We start from the raw sequence: 21448 nt of genomic DNA, 5'->3' as shown, positions 1-21448 counted from the left end.
GCAAACTAAGGCATGAACATAATGACATCACATAGTTCCCGTGAAAATTCAGTAGCGGATAAGAGCATACCCAGAATTCAACATGTCACCCTTTATTAAATAAAAAGTGCAAAAAGAAGAGAGAGTTGATAACGGGTAATTTTACGAAGGGGAACACATCACTCAGAGCAAAAAATTTCATCTGTAGATATCACCTTTAATGGAGTTTGAGTAGATGATATATATTGCAGAATGTGTCTGAAGGTATCTTGTGTTCGGTGTTTTGTTCTTGGACAGACTTCCCTCTCCAAAGCACCCTGTGAATTTAATAGGATATTCAGGTTAATCTGATATTAACAGCTGAGCCAGGAGCTCTCTAAGAAACCCTAATGAGACTCGGTTACCCATAAAAGTAATATTCCCATGTTTTATTTGGTTCACTATGTCATATTAACCCACCCTGTGCAGGCTTCACGTCTCTGTCCAGCAAAAGATATGTGGCTGTAAACCAGCATTCATACACCACAAGTGCTAAATATGTCAACATGTTAAACGTTTGATAAACTGTCACATACGTGTGAGTAAAAGCACCTAGTCAAGACCACATGACGATATTTGACAGACTAGTCCAAGAGCAAATTCACTAATCAGCATTGAAGTGCGATTCTGAAGAAAATAAACACGGACTCTTGCATTAATCCATGCGAGATGCAGCAGTACTGGTCGGGCCACAGGAATGACGGGCTTCCTGTCTGCAAATCTGGCAGAGTCCAGGCGGGAAACAGCAGCGACACGGCCGTCAGTACATTTGCCACTGCTGCTCGCAGCAGCACCACCACCACTCATTACATTAAGCTGACACTTAATTATAACTTTCATCTACTGCCGTTTCTGCTGCGGTCCAAAAACATTCAACTCCTGTCCAAAAAATGTGCAAGACATTCATGTCACTCTCCAATTAGTCAGAGAACATGCTTGAATTCTGCCTCCCACGTGAAAGTAAAGTCACAGTAGGAGGTGACCAAAGAATAAGTTGTGACTATGATTCCTATTGTATTTCGATGGCAGATGGGCAAGACCCAGACATACTGAACATTTTGTGTTTAGAAAACAAAATTGCTATAGTCTAAAACAAATGCAATTCTAAACATAAAAAATTTTTTTTAGTCGCATGGGATAAGATAACGATTGGTGGACTGATCGTTTAAAAAAAAAACACACGCAAAAAAAAAATAATCAAATCAGACCTTGTGACTTGCACTAAGCTGGCTGACTGGCAAAGTTAACATATATGTTCAAGTGTAACATGTAAGGGCACGTCTGCAAAAAACCACAAATCCATAACAAAGCAGGAGATTCCATGTTGCCACCCAAGTTACCAAGAGAATATCTGTTTATCACCTGAGAAAGATGAATGGGTAGCAAAGTCTCCCAGGAAAGCTTCGGTCGTTTGGCAAGGTGGTCTGCGCTTGTGTGAGCGTAGCATCATTACAGAGCCAGGTTTGGCCGTGATTCTCCGATACTGCTGGAACTTGTTCCCGATGGTCAAGCCAGGTCCATTTCCTGCTTAGAGAAGCAAAGAGCTCTGCTTGTACTCACAGTGCACGGCATGCGTGATCCCTGTCTATGCTTTGTTACTGTTGTACGGCCCAGCAAGGCGACAAACCACTACCCACTGGTCAGTGTCATATAAATGGCTCAAGCTTGCAGCTGCAATGGACTTCCACTTAATGATCTTTAACCAAACTGTGCATCCGTATGGCTAATGTCCATGTTCTCCTGCACACGCATAAAGCTGGGGTCTCAAAAGCAGCCCGACGGTACCACAAAATAACGCATTTACCAGCTCATTAACAAATCACCTGATTCTGCTTATCACTGCTCCTGAAATGTAGTAAACTCTGACATCCAGGGTTAATATGCGCACTGGGAGGCACAGAATTCACTGCGGCGGTAATAAGCGTCACGGCCAGCAGCTGCTGAAGGGCTGGACGTGGGACCAAAAGAAGGGTATTTATCACGTTATTGACTTTCTGACTGCAGTGTCATGAACCCTTTTGTCATAAAGTGCTGCACTTAGAGTGAGAGCGGCGATCGATGCGAGGCAATGCTGCTGTCACATCCCCCCCCCCCACCCCAGAAATTCCCTCCTGTTGCAGCACTCACCGCTCTGGTGAGAAGGTAGCGTACGGGGCCTCGACAGCTCGCCGCCACTTCAGGACACACAAAAACCCCAGAAGGGGATGGGTTGGGGTTTATTTAAATCACAGAGATAGAGAGAGAAACAGGGACTTTGCAAGCAAACCATTCTGTCGGCATTTGCATTGCGAGCCAGATAAACACCTCTCACCTGGCATGCTGCCACCTGTGAGGTAACAAGAGGAGGCGTACGAGGTTCAGTATCTCCAGGAGTGCGCGAGAAGTTAACAATCTCACCGTGAGCTCCATTTAAGAAAGGGAGGGGACGCTGAACTCTAGTTAGAATGGCAGGGACCGGTGCACTGATTTATTCACACCTGTAAAGTGAAACAGTGGAATATATGTGTAAGTTATTGATTTGGAACCATGTATCATCTGGCAATGCCCTGTTGCTTCTGGGTCATTCTCACTATATCAGGTTCTCCATTCGCTGTTGTCATGACCCAGCATCTTCCTGGTATTGTGCAACCGGAAGGCACATCCACACACCTTTGTGAGATCACATGGAGGTCAGCGAAAAGGAGGACCAACAGCACTAAATGTCAGCCAAGCGACAGCTGAACGCTAACCACACATATACATTCGTAGCCTCTAACATTCCTTTTGTGTGACAATAACATTTTGTTCTACCATCAAGAGTCCCAAATCCAGACTAAATCCATGTATGCAGGGACTGAAGTCCACTGGGTTTGGGGCAGAACCCCCTACACACAGAAAGAGCTAGATATCAGGATCAAAGTAAACACACATTCTTGGGGGTTCACTCTGTCCACTGACTAGAATTTCACATCGGTCACTACAGCTGGAAAAGAGGCAAGCAAAAAACGTCATGAATAACAGGATGATGGTTTAAAGCTTAAGGTGACTTTGAACATCACAGAATATCATCCGCCCTAAATTCTTCTTGACTAGCTGAATTCAGCTCTGACTGGTCTTCTGCCTCCGGAACACAGATAAGCGGCTCTGAGTGATTTAACATGCCTACATGTAGGACCTGTCTCATACTAGCTTATTCCTGAAACCTCATGATAAAGAGAAAGTATAAGGTCCAACAGTCCCTATTCTGTAATCAAGCCTTTAAGTATTCACTGAGCATGCATATGTGCGACTGTATAGATCCACAGTCAGTGTGGCGTCCTCTGTTGAGGAGACCTTCTTAAACTTGCATTATGGATCGATATTAGACAAATTATACAAATGGAGGCAGACACAAGCTTTTCCTAAGCAGGAAAATTCTGATAAATATACAGGTTTGCTTGAAAATTAAACATTATCATTGTTTCAGAGACGTAAAAGATAATTCATAATAAGACAAACACGTGTTTGATGAATGGATCTTAAAGTAATGACAACTTTTCATTTGTTTAAAAAGTTTTCATTTTTTAGGCTTATCTCAAATTAACACAGAATGTGTATATTGACAGTTAAAGTGCAAATGTCAGCAATAATATGGAAGATGAGACCAGAGATACAAGATTTCGAGGATAATTACGTAATTGCACGTAAACTCTAAGGGTGAGGAAGCCCAAACTGAGCTGAGCATCGCTGAGAAATCAACCCCCCCAGTCAACTGTGCTCACTTGTGATGCGTACCTGTACAAGAACGAGGTCAGAAGCTAATGTTTAACACCTAGGTTTCCATGGAAATCGCCCAAATGTTTTGGTTCACGCAAACTGTACGGCTTAAACGGATTTAATTCAAAGCATCTTTCCTCAGCACACATGCTCCCATATATTAGGATAAGACAGATGAACGTGATATCGCATGTCGTGATAACACCACTACGGGCATAAAGTCATGGTATTGCTAATGACACACTGATGTGCGCATCTCCATCACAGGTCAGTTCTGTGCTGCTACCACTGAGCTAATGCATTTGTAATTAGCACATTCGTTATCAACATTTCCCTGTGAAGTAAAATGCAACAGATGTACAGACAGATCAGCAGTGTTCAGAAAAACAGCAAAACTCTGGAGCTTGTGCAACAGCAGCGGCAGCAAGGAGATTTCATGGAGACGGATCACAGCTGGCCAGTGGGAGCTGGGTTTCAGAGGAGAGCAGGCAGTGGTTCTAACCCTGAAGTTCAAAGCAAGGGGTCCTCCAGAGACAGAACAACAGGTTGAAACCAGCAAGGTAGCCTAGAGATGCTGATGGATTGGGGAGGAACTGGGAAAACATTGTACCCTGACTTAGGTGAAGTCTGGTGTTAAAGAGATGGAATCCTGTATTTGAATATGACTTTTGACCCAGTTCCCTGGACTGACTGAGCCCTCGTCCAGCCTGGCTGACCGTTGCAGAAGCCCGCAGGTGTATGTTTCCTGAGGGTGTGATGTTGGGCTGCATCGGCCTCCCTTCACCTCTGGAAGCCACGATGCATCCTTGTTGGCCTATTTAAAACGGCACCTGATCCCATTAATTACTGTCCGACTCCTTGTCAAGCTGTGGTACGGCTGGCACTAAAGCCTCTCCTGGCGTTTCTGGCAGATAAGGTGTCAGTTATCTCTTTGGGAGGTTAATAGACCAACCAAATAATCCTTTCCCTGCTTCAGTAGATACTTGGTTATTTGCATTTGGTAAGCTGATATGGTCATTCAGTTCAAAGTGTGACTGCATTCCTAATGAATTTCTCCTTAGCGTCTTCCCTCGGGACAGCGCTCAAGGCATCAACAGCTCCGTTCATTATCTTTCTGTGCTCAGAGCACCCAACTCTGCAGCTCGCCTGCAAAACCCACTGGATGAGGGTATCTTAGGGAATTTAGCAGAACTATTAAAGGTGTGTTCAGGGGCTTTAATACTCAATGGGACTCTTCCACCGTGAAAAGGTATGGCAGGCCTATTTGGCCCAGTGCAGCATCATCACTGGTGACCAATGCTTTCATGACCCTTGACAGCTCCAGAGGACACAGACTGAATTCGTTGCTCCCAGCTGGCACAGGGAGCATATCTGTAACTCAACACAGAAACGGCACAGTTCTTAGGCCAACCACTGGTAAATAAGAGCTGGAGAAAAACTGTACACCTGCCTGGCTGCCGATGGTTGGGCCCTCGAAGCTCAGGACAGACACAAATGCACCGGGTCTGTCTACTCTCATTTAGCTCACTAATGTAAGAACAGAACTCACCGTTACACACTGCAGCTACAGGGTCATGCTTCCTGCAGGAACTGGATCAACGCAGAAATGTGTCTTATGCTAACAAAAAAAAAAAAAAAGTTACAACTACGCTACATTTCTGAAGATATTTCCTTGAAAAACGAAGAGCGAGGTGCACTTCAAAGCATTTCATTTGTTGGTAAAGATCTAAGTAATACAGACACATAAGGACATGAATAATGGGCATGCAAGGATACGTGCTGCTTTGACAGCATGTCTCCATGGTTACAGGACACACAAATGCTAAGTGGCCTTTGACCTTTAGACCACGTGACTTCAGTATTAGGATATCTCCTGCCTTTCTCCATCTGCGTGTCACTCCACCCAGGGAGCCTGACTACACAGACCTGCTGAGATGATACAGATCGCACCTGCACGGGAATCATTGAGAACAGCGAGTTAGTCCTCTCTCTTAGCACCAAGCATCCATGAAACTGAGGAAACAAATTTACAAACGTATGCTCTCACCGTGAGCCCGCATATTATTTCTCTGTACAGGTGTCTTAAGTCAAACACCATAGGATGATCACTGAATCTTTTTAACTTCCTGCTTCTGGATGTACTGATAAGAACTTTGCCGGTTTCTCTCGATGCAGCTCCTGGGCGGTGCTTTGCAGGGGAGATTGTTAACGGTCCACATCGCAAAGGCTCCCAGTTTTGGTGCCGTTGTTTCAAAATCATCAGTGTCCCGGGTGAAAGATGATGACGGCTCCTTCCCACCCTTAATCAGCAGCACTGACCTTTGCGGACGGCCCCTAGCAGAGTGATTAAACCGCATTCAGGGCACAGTGAGCGAGGAGAAGGATGCAGGCGGCCAGATGGAGGGGAGACAGAGAGTTTTCCTGTCCTTGTGTCATTTTCAACCTTTACCATCCTGAGAACCCATGCTATCACACCCCAAAGATTAGTTTCACATAAATGTAAGGAATTAGCAAAAAAGGACATCCACACAAGCAATTTATCCAACAGCGAGACCATCCAGTCAGCCAGCAATAATTCACACATCATTCTGGCTAAACCTTAAGATAATCCCCATTGACTTGCCCTGGCTCATACCCAAAGCACTCTAAATAAAAACGACTCCGGCGGAAGGAAACCCTGGTAGGTGTACCTGGATGTTGACAGATTTCTAAAACGAGTGACACAGAGGGCGACGTAGCCAAGGAGACGGGCGTGTGGATGTAAAATCAGGAAAATAACAACAAGCCTCTGATAACCAATTCTGAGTTTGTAGGGAACCATTTGTAGAAAAAATACTTGCAACATACATTCTGATCCCAAAATAGGAAGTAACTTTAATACATACATCACAGTATAAGTATGACAATAGTTTGTGAAGTTTGGCTGAGACCCGAATAAAGCAGCCACCATTTTCTCACTTAAACTGCGGCAGAATTGATGGCAGAGATGCATGAATTATATAAAGGTATAATGCACAGTGACAATTCAAGTAACTGATGCATTAATACATTTATCCTATATCTGAACCATTAAGGATACCTGCATGTCAACTTAAATAAGTATAAATGCAAATGTTGCCAAAATCACTTGGTTTTAAAAAGCAGTATGGTGAGATCACGTAAACTGCTAAAATCCCTAATAAGTATTAAATGTAAGGAGTTGAGAGATACGCAGCCACAGGTACTCCCCAGAGTGACAGAGGGAGACACGTCTGCATGTCTTGGAGTGGCAGGAGTAAAGCTCTGATGTAACGACTTCAACCCCAGGTCTAGCTGCCATGCTACGCGCATCCAAGCCTGGCCAAGGCCTCCCTCGCTAACAGGCAGTCGGGCGACTCTACCTGGCAGACACCCTCTTCATATGAAGGCCCTTAAGGGCTGCATTTTGTCTGCATTAAATGAAATGACACAAGACGTGTAGTTCAACCAGTGACTGCTCATTACACCGTCGCAGGACTGCCGCGGCACCCAGGTGAGCGCGTCTTACTAAAAGGGAAAAGGCCCCCGGTGGGGAGCAGGGTGCCCCCTCCCGGACAGCTGGCAGCCGCAATGTGGGACGCGCAGGTGTCATAACACTGTGTCCTAAGGGTTCTGAGATGCACTTCAGTGGAAGGGGAGAGATGGTTCATTTGTCACTTACATATCTTATGCTGTCAAATCCTCTGAAGCTTTCACAGGCTGTGGGTCTTACCAAGCCTTTAATTAACGAGGCCTGGGTGTCAACGACAGGCTCCATCCGTGTCGCAGGGGTGCAAGATTTGACCCAGGGGAACAGCCGCGTACCATATCTGGTGATTTGGTGTTTGCCTGATACTGTAAGTGCACCGGTGATATGACTGTTGCAGCATGACATACAGCAAAGGCATTGGCTAGGTCACATTTTGGAGGCAGAACTGTGGAACCACAACTGTGTCATCCTCTAGGAAGAAAACACTTCATTTCATTCTTCTGCTGCATAGTTAAAACTGACTTGATAAAATAAATAACAGTAGATAATCTAGGAAAACTGTACTCTTGTGGTCCTTCTGCACATACATTTTTTAACCTCATAAAAGATGCTTTTACAGTCTGTTGATGCACATGGCATAGTTTTATGCTTAATTTTAGTGCCAAATTTACACTCTGGATATCAAGCACCTGAACACTGTGTTTTATTATGTCTCTCTCACAACGATGTACAGCCACCGTAAGACTGACAACTGTGTTCAGTAACGACATCTAGTGCCAGAATACTATGTTTATGTAATAATATTGGAACTTAATGTGTCAAGAAAAAGGTACGGTAACTAAACTGAATAAAATCTAATTACACAATTCCAAATACACGTTTTGGAAAAACACTGAAATGTATTCAATTGAAATGATAGTTTCCATACCTGAAAAAGAAAATCTTTTGATGTTTATTTCTCTTTACTAAAGCTTGTCACATCTATGAGTGCTAACATCACTGTGTGCGGAGCTGAAGAAGCTGAATTACCTCGGTGAGCACTGGGCTTCAGTTACACGGTCCGCGCAGAGCCCACGCATCTCTGACAGAATTCAGTGACCAGGGACTGAGATCTGACGGTCACCTTGTGCAGGCTGCAAAAACAAAGAAAAGGACAACAGAGAGAAGCTTGCAGTCATTCAAAAGTCAAGATTATTTTCTTTACTCTATAGACTATCATCCATATGCTACCATCTAAAACTATGGCTTTAATTTCGCAGACAAGACAGCATGTTATCTAAGCTAATAGCCTGTTAATGATGCAGGCACTGCAGTCTCACAGCGGTATGGGCTGTGGGCAATTCTACATTTTACACAAAAAAAGGAAAAAGCTAATTTAATTATTAATTGGAACGATTATAGACTAGACCTTCATCGTGGTCTGGTATGTGCTTGCCTTCCAGAACGGTGTTGGGAAAGTTCAAATCCATTACACACAGAGATGGATAGTTCAGGTCAAGAAAGTACAAATCCAGACCAAGGTTTTGTATCAACCGACCATTTGAGTACCCTGTGACTGTGACTCTTTATACTCAGCTGGTTGGTTGAAACAAAACCATGGTGTGGATCTGCACCAGCTCTGGGCCTGAACTATCCATCTCTGTGTGTAATGGATTACTTTTGTGAGTGACTTCCCCAGCACTATTCCTGAGTATGCAAACTACTGCTAGCTGCAAGTAAAATAACCATCTTAGTCACTTAACATTACCAGAACAGTTTTCGTAATTCCTGATAGCAGAAATTTTGCTTACTTTCAAATAATAATGGTGACTAATGACCAACAGATTTGTGTAGATGTGGGTTTGGGTCACTAAGCAGCACAAGCACAAGCCACAAGTCCACAAGCAAGGTGTTGAGAAGCCACCATTTAAAATGATCCATTTCAGCTGTCCACTTCAGGGGCAGCAGCATTGAGACCGCAAGCCCTTTACAAAGGCTGTCCATTTACAATGACGGTCCCTTTAAAAAAAAAATTTTAAAAAAAACAGCGATCCCTCAGTGATCTCTCCAGTTCTGGGGAACTGGGGCATATCCATGGCTGGGAGCTAGAGAGCATACCCATTGTGCAGCTGAAAATAATAACTCATATTATTAACTCAAAAATCACTTGGAAGAGACCATCCTATTACCCCAAAAACAGGGAATATAAATATTTCATTTTACCAAATGGCAGGTTAAGTGAGGCCGTGATAATGCCCAGACAGCAATGATATCTTTAATTTCCTTTTCTATTTCATAGATTTATGTAAAGAAATTAAATTCCACTGAGCTTTCAGGGCTGAACAATTATTATAAAGCTAAGGGGGGGGTGGGTCACTTTTTTTGGCGGCAAACATAAATGAAATGGGTTAAGCTGCAGAAGAAAGAAAAATAAATATCAGTGTTATGTAATGAAGCGAAAAGCAGTGAACAGACACTAAGCTGGGTTACATGAGGACATCACACATTAACGCCAAACCATCAACACTGCACCTGGAATACCACTGTGGCATTAACGCTACAACTGGAATACTAATATTACAGTACATAATCCCAGTACAGTTTGTAACCCAACCTATACCAATTTGGCAAAATAAACTAGGTTAAAATTATGGAATTCAGTTGTTTAGAAATTGAAGCCAATCAATAGGAGCTATTCCCACAGGATATGATTCTTTAAAATCTCAGTCACAAGGACACCAATCCAAAAATATTTGGCATGTGACGTCTCAGGGCCTCCAGGAGAATCCTGCTTTCATATTAGAACTATAAATGAAAATGTATCTTCTGTGATCCACTAGGTGGAAGACCACATTAGATTATTTAAAACAGTGTTTCCCAATCCGCTCTTCAGGGACCGGCAGACAGTCCACGTTTTTGCTCCTCTCTGCTCTTGGTAGGGAGCTGGGAGGGAGCAAAAACGTGCTCCGCCTGTGGGTCCCCAAGGACTGGATTGGGAAACACTGATTTAAAACCATTTACTCTGATGCTGCTGAATAAAACAAGCCTGCAGGTCAGCAAACTTAAACACAGAATGATCAGAGAATAAGTTACGCTTCAAATACGCAACAGATCATGACACCAGGAATCCACAGTACAAGCTGAGATGCTGACTTGGTCATCCACAAAAATCACCTTACCAGTTTTTAAACGATTGCATCTATACAGCAATCTTCTTGTCTTAATTTATGATATTATAAAGTATAAATTAACATTCAGGATAAAATGTGAGAACACAAGAATAACTAATAATTGAAAACAGTGTGCTGATCTCATGTGCACTGGCTCCATTTTTTTAAAAGGAAGCTTTTTCTTTGGCGTATGACATGACCTTGCAGTTCAGAAGTAACAACGCAGTGCAAAACAGACTCCGAATCACTGCACAATACATCCGCATTGACTGTAGGGCTATACTGCTTGTTTTTTAAAACCATATATAGGCAGCCAATCAAATCCAGCCAAACCCCGCTCTCCCTTTCCCATTTTCGGGGGGCAACGAGCCGGCCCAGATGCGATACGGCCATCATTTGCACAGCTGCAAACAGCCCATCCAAAGCCACAACAAAAAGTGCCGAAAAGATCCAACTACATTTACCCACTGTAAGGATGCAAAATTTTTTAGTCCAAATTCAAAATTAAGCTACATGTACAAAAACTAGTGTAAACGTCGTGTAACAAGTGTGTGATACACAAAAGGAAGGTTTGGTTACGAGCTACTGGTACAGGTAAAGAGCACTGGCGACGTGTTCCTGTCAGGAAACTCAGTAACATCACAATGGAACGCGGCAAATTAACACCATCTAAATATACCTGTGATACCAGGAAGTGGGATCAAGGTGCAACAGAACCTCAGTCATCACACTTCCATCAACACGTGCCTGGGTTGATAACAGAGATGCTTCTGTACGAGGACATCCCACTGCTTTTAGCTTGTAGGTACTCTGTTTTTCTCAGCAGAGGGAAGCTCAACACATCAACAGCCAAGCACGTTTTAATTGGTGTGTGAAGAGGCGTACGTGTGTCGACAGTGGGGCTCAGCCTTCCACCGGCTGCTGAGACGAGCTCGGCCGTAACCGCCCCCCTGGACGCTCCCGATTCAAGCCGTAACCACAGCGATAAGCCAGGGAGAACACTAGCCTTTAAGGTATGAATGGGGACCACAAACACGGGGGTGAAGCCACAGCTTGCCAGCCGTGACCACAGCTGACCCTCCCCAGTCTGCCTGGCAAGCCTGGCTCAGTCCGTGGTCTTGTGCCTTTCTGTGGTCTCACTGGGAGGTGGACCCTGAGTGCAGAATCCCAGGAGAGCCAACTGTTGTGTGAAATTAAATCCCGCAGACAGCAAACTTGTGTCATCTCCATTTACTGCTATTAATTAACTAATATAGTATAGATATCTTTGAAAAATGACATTAGCTACGTTTTTCTTTTTTAATGTAATAAAAAATGTCACTTTTTAGACCGTTAATAAAGTACAGCATTCAGTAGTAAAGCACAAACGTAAACCAGAAAATTGCTGAAATGGTGTCATACTTTATCACCAACAGAAGAAGATTCCAAATAAGAGGTGATTCTTGGAAGATTGTAGCCCTATACAAGTGTGTATCTATGTTAAAGACACACCTCAGGGTTCCTTTGTGGCTGGAATCTTCTGACAGATCAGCATCTCCTACCACAGCAGGCCGTTAGTCTAACGGTCACACAGAGTGTGTTACCAGCAAGCCAGCAAGGCGACAGAACCCCCCCCCCACACACACACACACACCTGCCCCCACCACAAGCAGCCCACTCACCACCAGCTCCTCTGATACAAACAGAACCAAATTACGGCAATAGAGACCAGACAGTGACAGAAGAAAAACTGTTACGGAAAAAACTGCTAGAAAAACTCCTATGGTTTGACGTTGAAAACCTCAATGCACAGGTTTGTACTACAGAAATACAAAAACTATTTGTGAAGTGCATACAGCCAATGTGAAATGATCAATAAGCAGGTCATTATTTTGAATAAATTAATTAGGGCTCTTCAAATCTGGACCTCGATTCTAAATCCAGGCCTTGTTTTCAGTTCTCCCAGGTAGTTAGTTTAATAATTACTGATTCTGATTGGTCAGAGGCTTCACACCTGACTGACAGGTAAAGGAAGGCTGCAAAACCAGCAGTGCTCGGACCTCGAGGACCGTGATTTGAATAACCCTGAATTAATCAATTAATCCCAGGGGCCTGCACCAAATAGGTCACTGGAGGATGGATGGATGGACTGACATCTAACAACACAACCAGAGGAACACAGAGACCAGCTAGAAATCAGACAAAAATGATTGTGTGGGAGGGCCAGTGTCCTTTGCTGTTTGGTTCTCTTCAGTGCCTGTACTGAGCCACCATTCCTGATGAATCTAAGCAGAGAATCAGCGCTGGGAGAAAAGACAGCTGACATTGATTGATGTCTCAGAGCTCTTCCTGATTCGCTGATTAAACCCATCAATCTATATGCAGAAGAGGTGTCGGATGCAAATGGAACCAATCAGGCCGAACAAAATGGTTTTGTCAGGAAGTTACAGCAGTAAGAGGAGAGCCAAAGGTAGCTGGAGAGCAGGGGATTTGGGCTGGTGCACAACTATCGCATAAGCATTCAAGCTTTTTCTGCTACCTCCCTGCAGGGATCAGTTAACACAATTATGTAAGGACCATATACAGTATAATTACAGCAAACTATTAAGCAATTATGGGCAAATATGGCCATTTTGGGGGGAAAAAGCCTGAGTCATCTGCATCTTTATCACTGGTTAGTGTCTTCATATCTCTCTCCATAGTCCAAGTCACCATCTGCGTTGTCTAGAGCTCTCTCTGCACAGTCCAGGTCACCGTCTGTTTCTCTTGCTAGACCATCCTGGTTACTGTCTGCATCTGCCTCTAGACTGTCCAGATCATCCTCTACATCCCTCTCTCACAGTCCAGGTCACCATCTGTATCTCTCTCCACACAGTCTAGTTCACCATTTGCATCTCTCTCCACAAAGTCCAGATCACCGTCTGCATAGCTCTCCACACAGTCCAAGTCACTGTCTGCATCTCTCTCCACACAGTATAGGTCACCATTTTCATTTCTTTTCACGCAGTCCAGGTCACTGTGTGCACCTCTCTTCACACAGTCCAGGTCACTGTGTCAATCTCTTTCCACACAATCCAGGTCACCATATGCATCTCTCTCCACACAGTCCAGGTCATCGTCTGCATCTCTCTCCACACAGTCCGGGTCACTGGCTGCATCTCTTTCCACACAATCCAGGTCACAATATGCATCTCTCTGCACACAGTCCAGGTCATCGTCTGCATCTCTCTCCACACAGTCCAGGTTACGGTCTGTATCTTTCTCCACAGCAGCCAGGTCACTGTCTACATTGCCAGCTCTGCCCATTTGGCCCTCAGCTTCTCCTCTGTCTGCCTGGGATGGAATACCTCTCTCAAACCAGATCAGATCTGAATCTCTTTAATTAACGCAATTCTGTTGGCATAGTAACAACCCAGCTAATTTATCAGGGGAAATGTCTGAGAGACTGACAGGTTGCTAGGCAACAGCCAATAGAAGCACAAAGACAGGCAATAACAAATTGCATAGGATGTAGATGTGATGATCAGCCTCTTGTCTGTGATGGCTAGGAGAGCAAGAGAAAATGAAGCTACATGCTAGCAGTTCATCTGCTCAGTGAACATTCCGTTAATGAACCTCTAAAGCATAGTTTCCAGGAATGCAAAGGCAGAGCAACTTACTTAATTTCAATGACAATAAGCTTACAATAACATTCCTGCTGTTCTTCATCTGAAACACTAAAGCAGTTCAAGGGTTTGTGTTCAGTTTTGAACCAGCATATCAACCTACAGGTATTTTACAAATAGTCCATTATAACGTGACACTAATCATATATGACGCGATTAAAAGTGCTCAGAGAGGCAACACAAAACCATGAGATTAAAACAGCAGACCCACAGCAGACTTTCTCACCTATTGCTACTTCATACTTATGAGTATGCTAGTGCTGAGTAAAGCAAGTTAGGGTGTGCTGTGAGCATCTGGCGGAGACCCCTGTCCGGAAGATCTTCAACGCACACCTTTGGCAGAGCTTCTCTTACATCCAGAGGGAGTCACGGGATATTGAGGCAAAATCGGCCATGTTCTGCGACTCCCATTGCTGAGGCGGCAGTGAGTAGCTGTGGCTGGAAAGTTGTCGGTGCCTGTCGCAGCAGAAATCCCCAAACCCAGTGGTGGATATCAGCAGTTATAGGAGCTTTCAGGCTGAAGAAGGGGACCTTCAGAGCTTGGTTAGCTTGTGGGACTCCTGAAGCAGCTGAAACGTACCAGCAGGCCAAGTGGAAAGTGGCTTTGGCAGTTGCTGAAGCAAAAACTCAGGTATCAGGGGATTTCGGTGAGGCCAATGACTTTCGGTCGACCTCAAAAAGATTTTGTCAAACCATCAGGTGACTCCGGAAGTGGAAGCAGGGCTTTACTCATGTTGTTTATGGGAGAGACGGAGCACTATTGACTTGAGTAGCCCATCTCTAAGGCTGAGGTCACTGAAAACTCTTCGGCAGTAAAACTCCGAAGGTGGATGAGATTCTGAAAGCTCTTGATGTTGTTGGGCTGTCTTGGCTGACACACCTTTTCAACATTGTATGGAGGTTAGGGACAGTGCATTTGGATTGGCAGACTAGGGCAGTGGCCCCAGTCCATCATGTCCTTGTGTAAACAGAGTGAGAGCTTGGTTTGCATTGCCTGCAGTAAGTCAGACTCATTCCTGGTGGGTGTTAAACTCCACCTGGGCTGCCCTTTGTCACCAATTCGGTTCATAACTTTTATGAACAGAATTTCTGGGCACAGCCAAGAAGCAGAGGGGGTCCGGTTTGGGGGCTTCAGGATCACGTCTTTGCTTTATGCAGATGATGTGGTCCTGTTGGTCTTGTTGAGCTGTGACCTGCAACATGTACTGGGCGGATTGTGGTTGAGGATCAGCACCTCCAAGCCAGAAGCCATTGTTCTCTTCTAAAAAGAGGGTGGATAGCCCTCTCCTGGTGCAGGATGAGTTACTGCCTCAAGCGCATGCATTTAAGTATCTTGGGGTCTTGTTCACAAGTGAGGGAAGAAGAGAGCAGGAGATTGACAGGTGAACTGGTGCAGCGTTTGCAGTAATGCGGACCCTGTACTGTTCTATCATGGCAAAGAGAGAACTGAACCAGAAGGCAAAAATACCAATTTACAGGCTGATCTGCGCTCCTACTACCATCACCTATGGTCAAGAGCTCTAGGCAGTGACAGAAAGAACATGATTGCAGATTCAAGCGGCATAAAGGGTGAGGAGCTCGGACATTCAGGAGGAGCACAGAGTAGGATCTCTGCTCCTCTGCATCAAAAGGAACCAGTTGAGGTGGTTTGGGCATCTATCCAGGATGCCTACTGGACGGCTCCCTGGGGAGGTGTTTCTGGAATGTCCAACTGGGAGGAGAACCTGGGTCAAACCTAAGACATGTTGGACAGATTATTTCTCTAGGTTGGCCGGGGAAAGCCTTGGTATTCCCCGGAGGAGCTAAAGGAGGGTGTACCTGATCTTTACATTTTACACGGCATCCCAACTTTTTTGTAAATGGCGTTGTACAGAAAAGAAAGTGAGAGAACTCATTATTGGTCTTCTTATGGTCTTCAGGCGACTGAGATAATGCAAGTTACAGTTGAACATGCCACTTCTGGAATGTGCCAAATTTTTGAGGGGCAGAAATGTATTCAGGTAACAGGACTGAGTGAAATCCTTGGGACACAACTAAAATTTGCATTTTAAATAGCATATTATTGATTTACTATACGGAAAATGTATTTAAAGCATAAATGGGAAATACCGTCACACAAAAATACAAAAAAATACGATATTTCAAGGTTTTTATCATTATATTTCATGGTGAAGTGTAGCATTAGTGAACAAGGACAGGTGACAAACTGTTTTTTCAGTGTTATAGGTGGGTTTTATTAATGTTTTTCATTATGTATCTTAAATTTGCAATGAGGACATTGTGGAGGACACTTTGATAATAACATGTATTATAAAGCTACTTTTCATGCATATTTATACATATAACGTCCTGGGGACAGAAATGGCACCGATTTGGCGGAATAGCCCGTAAGCATTTGACGGCATATGACCTGGATTCATACACAATCTAAGGAAAACATGCTCTTGTTCCACTCCCCTCTATTGTGCATTTAAGCTTCTGAATTCTAGTCAAAATGTTCTGTGGTTTGTTGTAGATGGTTTTAGATGAAACATATCGTCTCTGTCTAGCGAAAAGTGCGTATTGACAATTGTAATTTCTTACTATAGATGGAATATGCCCATTCTCTTCTGGCTACTGATAGCATGTGACGTTTAATTGGGCGATGAAAAGATGTTTTATGAAGTCACTTAACTAGTATTTAAGTATGCACTAGTTAACATTTATATTCATGATGGTCATTTGTATGGATTACTTTAAATGGCTCATTTTAACAACGTTGATAGCCAGATAACTAGCTAACAAGAATCATTATTAATTGTGAATTGCAAGATTAGTGTGTTTCTTATTGACATTGACATATTTGCCTTGCTGACAGCAATCTATGCAAGTCCATTTAAAACATTAAGCCGTTCACTGACGGCTGTGTCACAGGTTTCTATTTCTGGTGCTAAGGGTGTCTCATTACGTTGTTTTAGGTTTATTTTGTAAAGTAGTTTCTGAGAAAATGTATTTTTTATGTTCATGAAATAATAGATTTTTGGAGATTTTCACTGGACAGCGAGGATATTCATCTTATTTATATTATAATAAGGAATTTTCTGTTGCACTAAATACTATGCAACTTAAAATGACAGCGACAAGGAACATTTCTTTCTGCTCCATAATGTCTATTTTATTATGCCTAAATTTATATTTTCCATGAGTAGCTGTCTGGTGTGATCGAAGATGTGTGATGCAAGCCAAAATGGAGAAAGAAAAGGGACGGTTTGAAAGACAGACGCACAACCAACAGAAATCAACAAGCCAACGACTTTAGGATACCATGGGCTATTTGAAACAGAGTAACAACTTAAGGTTGTTCTCTCGGAAAACACCACCTTAAGAAAAGGTGTCTCAGTGTGACATAACTGTTCTAATTGGCCCTGACATGTAGAAGTGACTGCGACGCCCTCTGTACCGCAGCACATCAAAAACAGCACGCTTAACAAACCATTAGCGGCCATGTGGGGGGGGGGCGGGTTCACGAGGCTCCATCCTCATTGGGTGAATATGGATGTCAGTCAGAGGCAGCTGAGGGTTTCTGACAGGCTCTTGGATGAATATGCAAACTACGAGCACACGGCAGAAGTGCAATCACGTGGAGCGGCGGCAGCGGCACTATAAATCTCTGTCTGTTTCAATCGCAGCTCCGGCCGAAATGGTGTAAAATTCCAGCAGGGATGTCATCAATTTCTGTTAGGTCTTCTGTCCCTCTTTGTGGCGCGGCCACGGTGATGGATTGACTTTGTCACTTGTGCTCAGTTCACAGTGTGTTAACACGGAAGGGCAAAGCTGGGTTGTAACAGAAGGGGTTATTAGAGTCCTGGGTATGACTGGACTCTACCATCGGGACTGGAACAGTCGTGCAGGGGAGACGGATCAAAAGAAAATGATAATAAAACTGCTAAATTATTACCTTCTGCAAGATTTTACAGTGTAGCTTAATTTGAATCTGAGCACAAATCTTTTTATCCCTCACAGGCCCTGAGCAGAATGACACCTGAAAGGTTCCATAGGTGGTGAGATTATATTGTCATTTGCTCACTACTTTGAAGCTGACAAAGGCTGCCTCCAGTGGCTGCTTTTCGTCAGTGGTCCTTCACACAGGCTCGGTTCATTAGGCAGGAGAGGTCAATAGAATCATTACAACATGCTCTCCAAATCTGCCTTTGAAATGCTGTGACCCTGTGTGATTTACATACAGTCCGCAGTTACTCAGGGTCTTCCAAAAGCATCGTGAAATTGCATTCCTTAAACATTTACCCAAGAGTACCGTCAACCTGCCTGCGTCTATGACTGTGGGAACATACAGTCCCAGTGCAGGTATGCACTGTATACTGTCACATGCTCCGTTACATCACCAGCTGTTTGTCTCGGCTCATTTTGATCTATTTAGGAAACCAGCATAGCAGAGCTAAAGTCTGGAAACATAACTTTATAATAAGCTTTATAATAATGCTGAAAATAACTGGGGAAGAAAAAAAAAAAAGATTCAAAACAAAGCAGATAAACACCAAAACTGAATGTAAAAGCAGGACTGCTGGCCTGCAAGTGTGATGAACAGTAAGTGAGCAGCGAAAACAACCTATAATGAACCGACTAAGAATAATATTCCAGCAGGGTTTGTATGGAGACGACTTCTCCCCATGTGAGTAAGCTTTCGCTGCAGACTAGCTGGTCCTCATTCTGATCAAGTTCACACCAGAACCAGCTGCACGTAATAATAAAAATCCTTTATTCGGCATTTGCACAAACATGAGTACAGGCACACTGGAATTCTTTTCTTGGCCTCCGCCATGTTGCTCCCCATTGCTTGGGGGCCACAGCACAGGATCAGCTAACGTGGTGGGGGCCCCTGGAGCTGGGGGTTAAGGGCCTCGCTCAAGGGCCCACAGACATGTGACTGTTCTGCCAAGGTAAGGGCTCAAAGCGGACATCTTCCAATCGTGGGCACAGAGACTTAGCCCAGTGAGCCACTTACCAGGCCCTTGGGGAAGCTCTAAGCGGCAACACCAGGCCGGGTATGTCGCTTTGGCCGATTCGGTTACGAGCCCTGTGTGGTCACATCCATATCCATACATTCCCTCAGCAGGATTTTTGTCTATCCGCCTGACCCTGCAACTCTAGCGGAGCAGATTTGCTGAGCTTAATCTTCTGCTCCTCAGGTCTGCTCCATCCAGCCTCCATTGTAAGGGCCAGGGTATACCAGATGGGCTCTCGGGGCTTTCCCACATTTGTAACCTGGTGCTCCCCACTGGGGTGAACCCCACTGAAGTCAGGACGATCAGTGGAGCTCCAGGTCGTCAGGCATGTTCTTCTTCCTGGATGATGCTCTCATAAGGTCCTGTCCTAAGGCTGCCAAGCTGCGGAGCAGCAGTGGTGCCCGGTCCGTGCGTGTTTGCAAGGTGAAATTAGCTCAGATTTACCACGATTGCCGGACGGCAACCCTTTAGAAAAATAAATAAATGTGCTGCTCAGAAACACTGCAGCCCAGCATCCACAAAGGTGACAGTGGCGCAGCGCCTTCAGCGTTTCCTCTTGCACACACTTCGCTCTCCTTTTCTTCATCACAGGGCATCAAAGCAGGAGCCGCCCTCTCAGAAACCAATAGCACTGGAGTTTTCCACACAACCTTTAGCAGTCGAATCACTAACAGTCAGCAGCTCTTGGGCTTTTCCCTGCTAGAACGCACTATAGAAGATTAGCCATTAAGCTTCTCCACATTTCAAAGCTTCTGATCCCAGATCCGGGCGCCAAATGAATTGAATTTTATATTAGGTTACTACAGACTATTTTACAGAATACTAATTGTAAGAGCATCACAATGGTACGCTATATTGTTTATTTGACGGATTATGAAATATGCGCTATCACGGAATAAAAATTATAGGCAGGATTGAAATCGCACAAACGTGTAACAAATTAAACCTCAAATTTTACAAAAGAAAAGTGCACCAATGCCTCGTCCTGTACGAGGAAAGACTCTCCACGTCGCATGTTCACAAGTGCAGTACGAAAAAGACCACATAGGATCATGACCTTTTGTGAAACGGGTAATCCTGTTAAGCCTCTCCATTCACTCAGGACCGCCATGCGAGCGCTCAGTCATTCCTTCTTTCCAGGCCAAACTGCTATCCTCAGTTGGAGCTCAGAACCTTCTGCTGGCCTCTCCTAGCTATGAGAAGCCCAAGAAGTGCAGGGAGCCTGGACTGGAGGTAAAAACCATATGGCCTTGGCTCCCAGAGCGACTACGACTGCTGTCTAATCCGAGGGAAAGACGCAAACCCACCAGAAGCACAAATATTATGTTGTTTGTGCATTTATAAGGCTCTTTTTGGGGAAATGTGGACTGTGCTGCCAACCTCATGTCTTGCAAAAACCAGGTTTTATGATAAGCGTATAAATACTATATATATATTATATATGCTAAGCAAGTAATCTGATGATAAGGTGTTCTGGGAGTTCAGGATCAGTACAATACAGTGAAGGAAAGCAGATTTACACACTGGCACGCTATTTCAGCGGAGGACAGTTTTTTAATAAAGGTATTTCAGTTTTATGCAAATACTTACAGGGTGCGGGTAGAAACAGACATTTCCCTCACGGGTCTAGTTGTCAGGAGGCTGATTTGCCTGGGATGGAGTGGAATGAAGAGACGCTTCTCCCCGGGTGTCCCCAATGCCCGTGAGGTGATCCAGCCTGGCACATTGTTCGCTCAGTAAATAAAACAGACGCCTCTTCGGGTTGTGTCCTCGCTCCCCTCCCCCCAGAAGGGCTGAGGTCACACTCGCGGGCTGGTCATGGGGAAGCGAAATAATAAGGCCCTTGGAGTATCTGGGGACGACAAGCATCACTCACATCTCCCATAATCATCAAGGCAAAGCTCGGATGCCTCTGTCATTTACATAATACCATTCTGACACTCTTACTCCAGCCATCCATCATGGGCAGGACGAGACCCTCTCGTCTCTCTCCTCTCCCCCGATTGTGTCTCCTGTTTATCTGGCCAAGCACACAAGATTGATTCCCCGCCGTTTCTTTCCCTTATGTTCAGCAGATAGGAATTTTTGCAAAGTGATGAAGCACCAATCCAGCTAATGATGAGAAGAGGCACACTCAGAGTGGCCCACGACATCGTTCCACGTTTGGGTTGCGTTGGGAAACCAACGTCAGGTTAAAGGGCTAGAGATCTTCTCTAGTGTGTCAAATTAAAAATGCAATCCGTTTCCTGTCGGCGCTGTGAAACGTCATCATTTAAGAGGGAGAAGGAAAGAGATGGGGAAGGACAGGCACTGCGGACAGCTAAATATTTCACTGCTCACTCTGCAAACACACTGCTTCTTAAAAAAATAAAGTGGTCATTATGTAATCCTGAACAGATGGAAAAATAAAAC

At 44.3% G+C, this 21448-nt stretch overlaps 1 long non-coding RNA gene across 1 annotated transcript; it reads right to left on the bottom strand.

Moving 5' to 3' along the window:
- Positions 1-219: 219 nt before the first annotated feature.
- On the bottom strand, positions 220-20882 carry LOC111852634 (uncharacterized). The gene is made up of 4 exons (XR_002840274.2): positions 20627-20882; positions 8270-8373; positions 1381-1542; positions 220-296 (listed from the first exon to the last, which is right to left on the bottom strand). It is a non-coding gene; the product is annotated as an uncharacterized lncRNA (long non-coding RNA).
- Between the last annotated feature and the right edge of the window lie 566 nt (positions 20883-21448).

This window comes from Paramormyrops kingsleyae, chromosome 14 (assembly GCF_048594095.1).
Source record: "Paramormyrops kingsleyae isolate MSU_618 chromosome 14, PKINGS_0.4, whole genome shotgun sequence".
Taxonomy (NCBI): Eukaryota; Metazoa; Chordata; class Actinopteri; order Osteoglossiformes; family Mormyridae; genus Paramormyrops; species Paramormyrops kingsleyae.
This window is presented reverse-complemented; position numbering and strand designations above follow the sequence as displayed.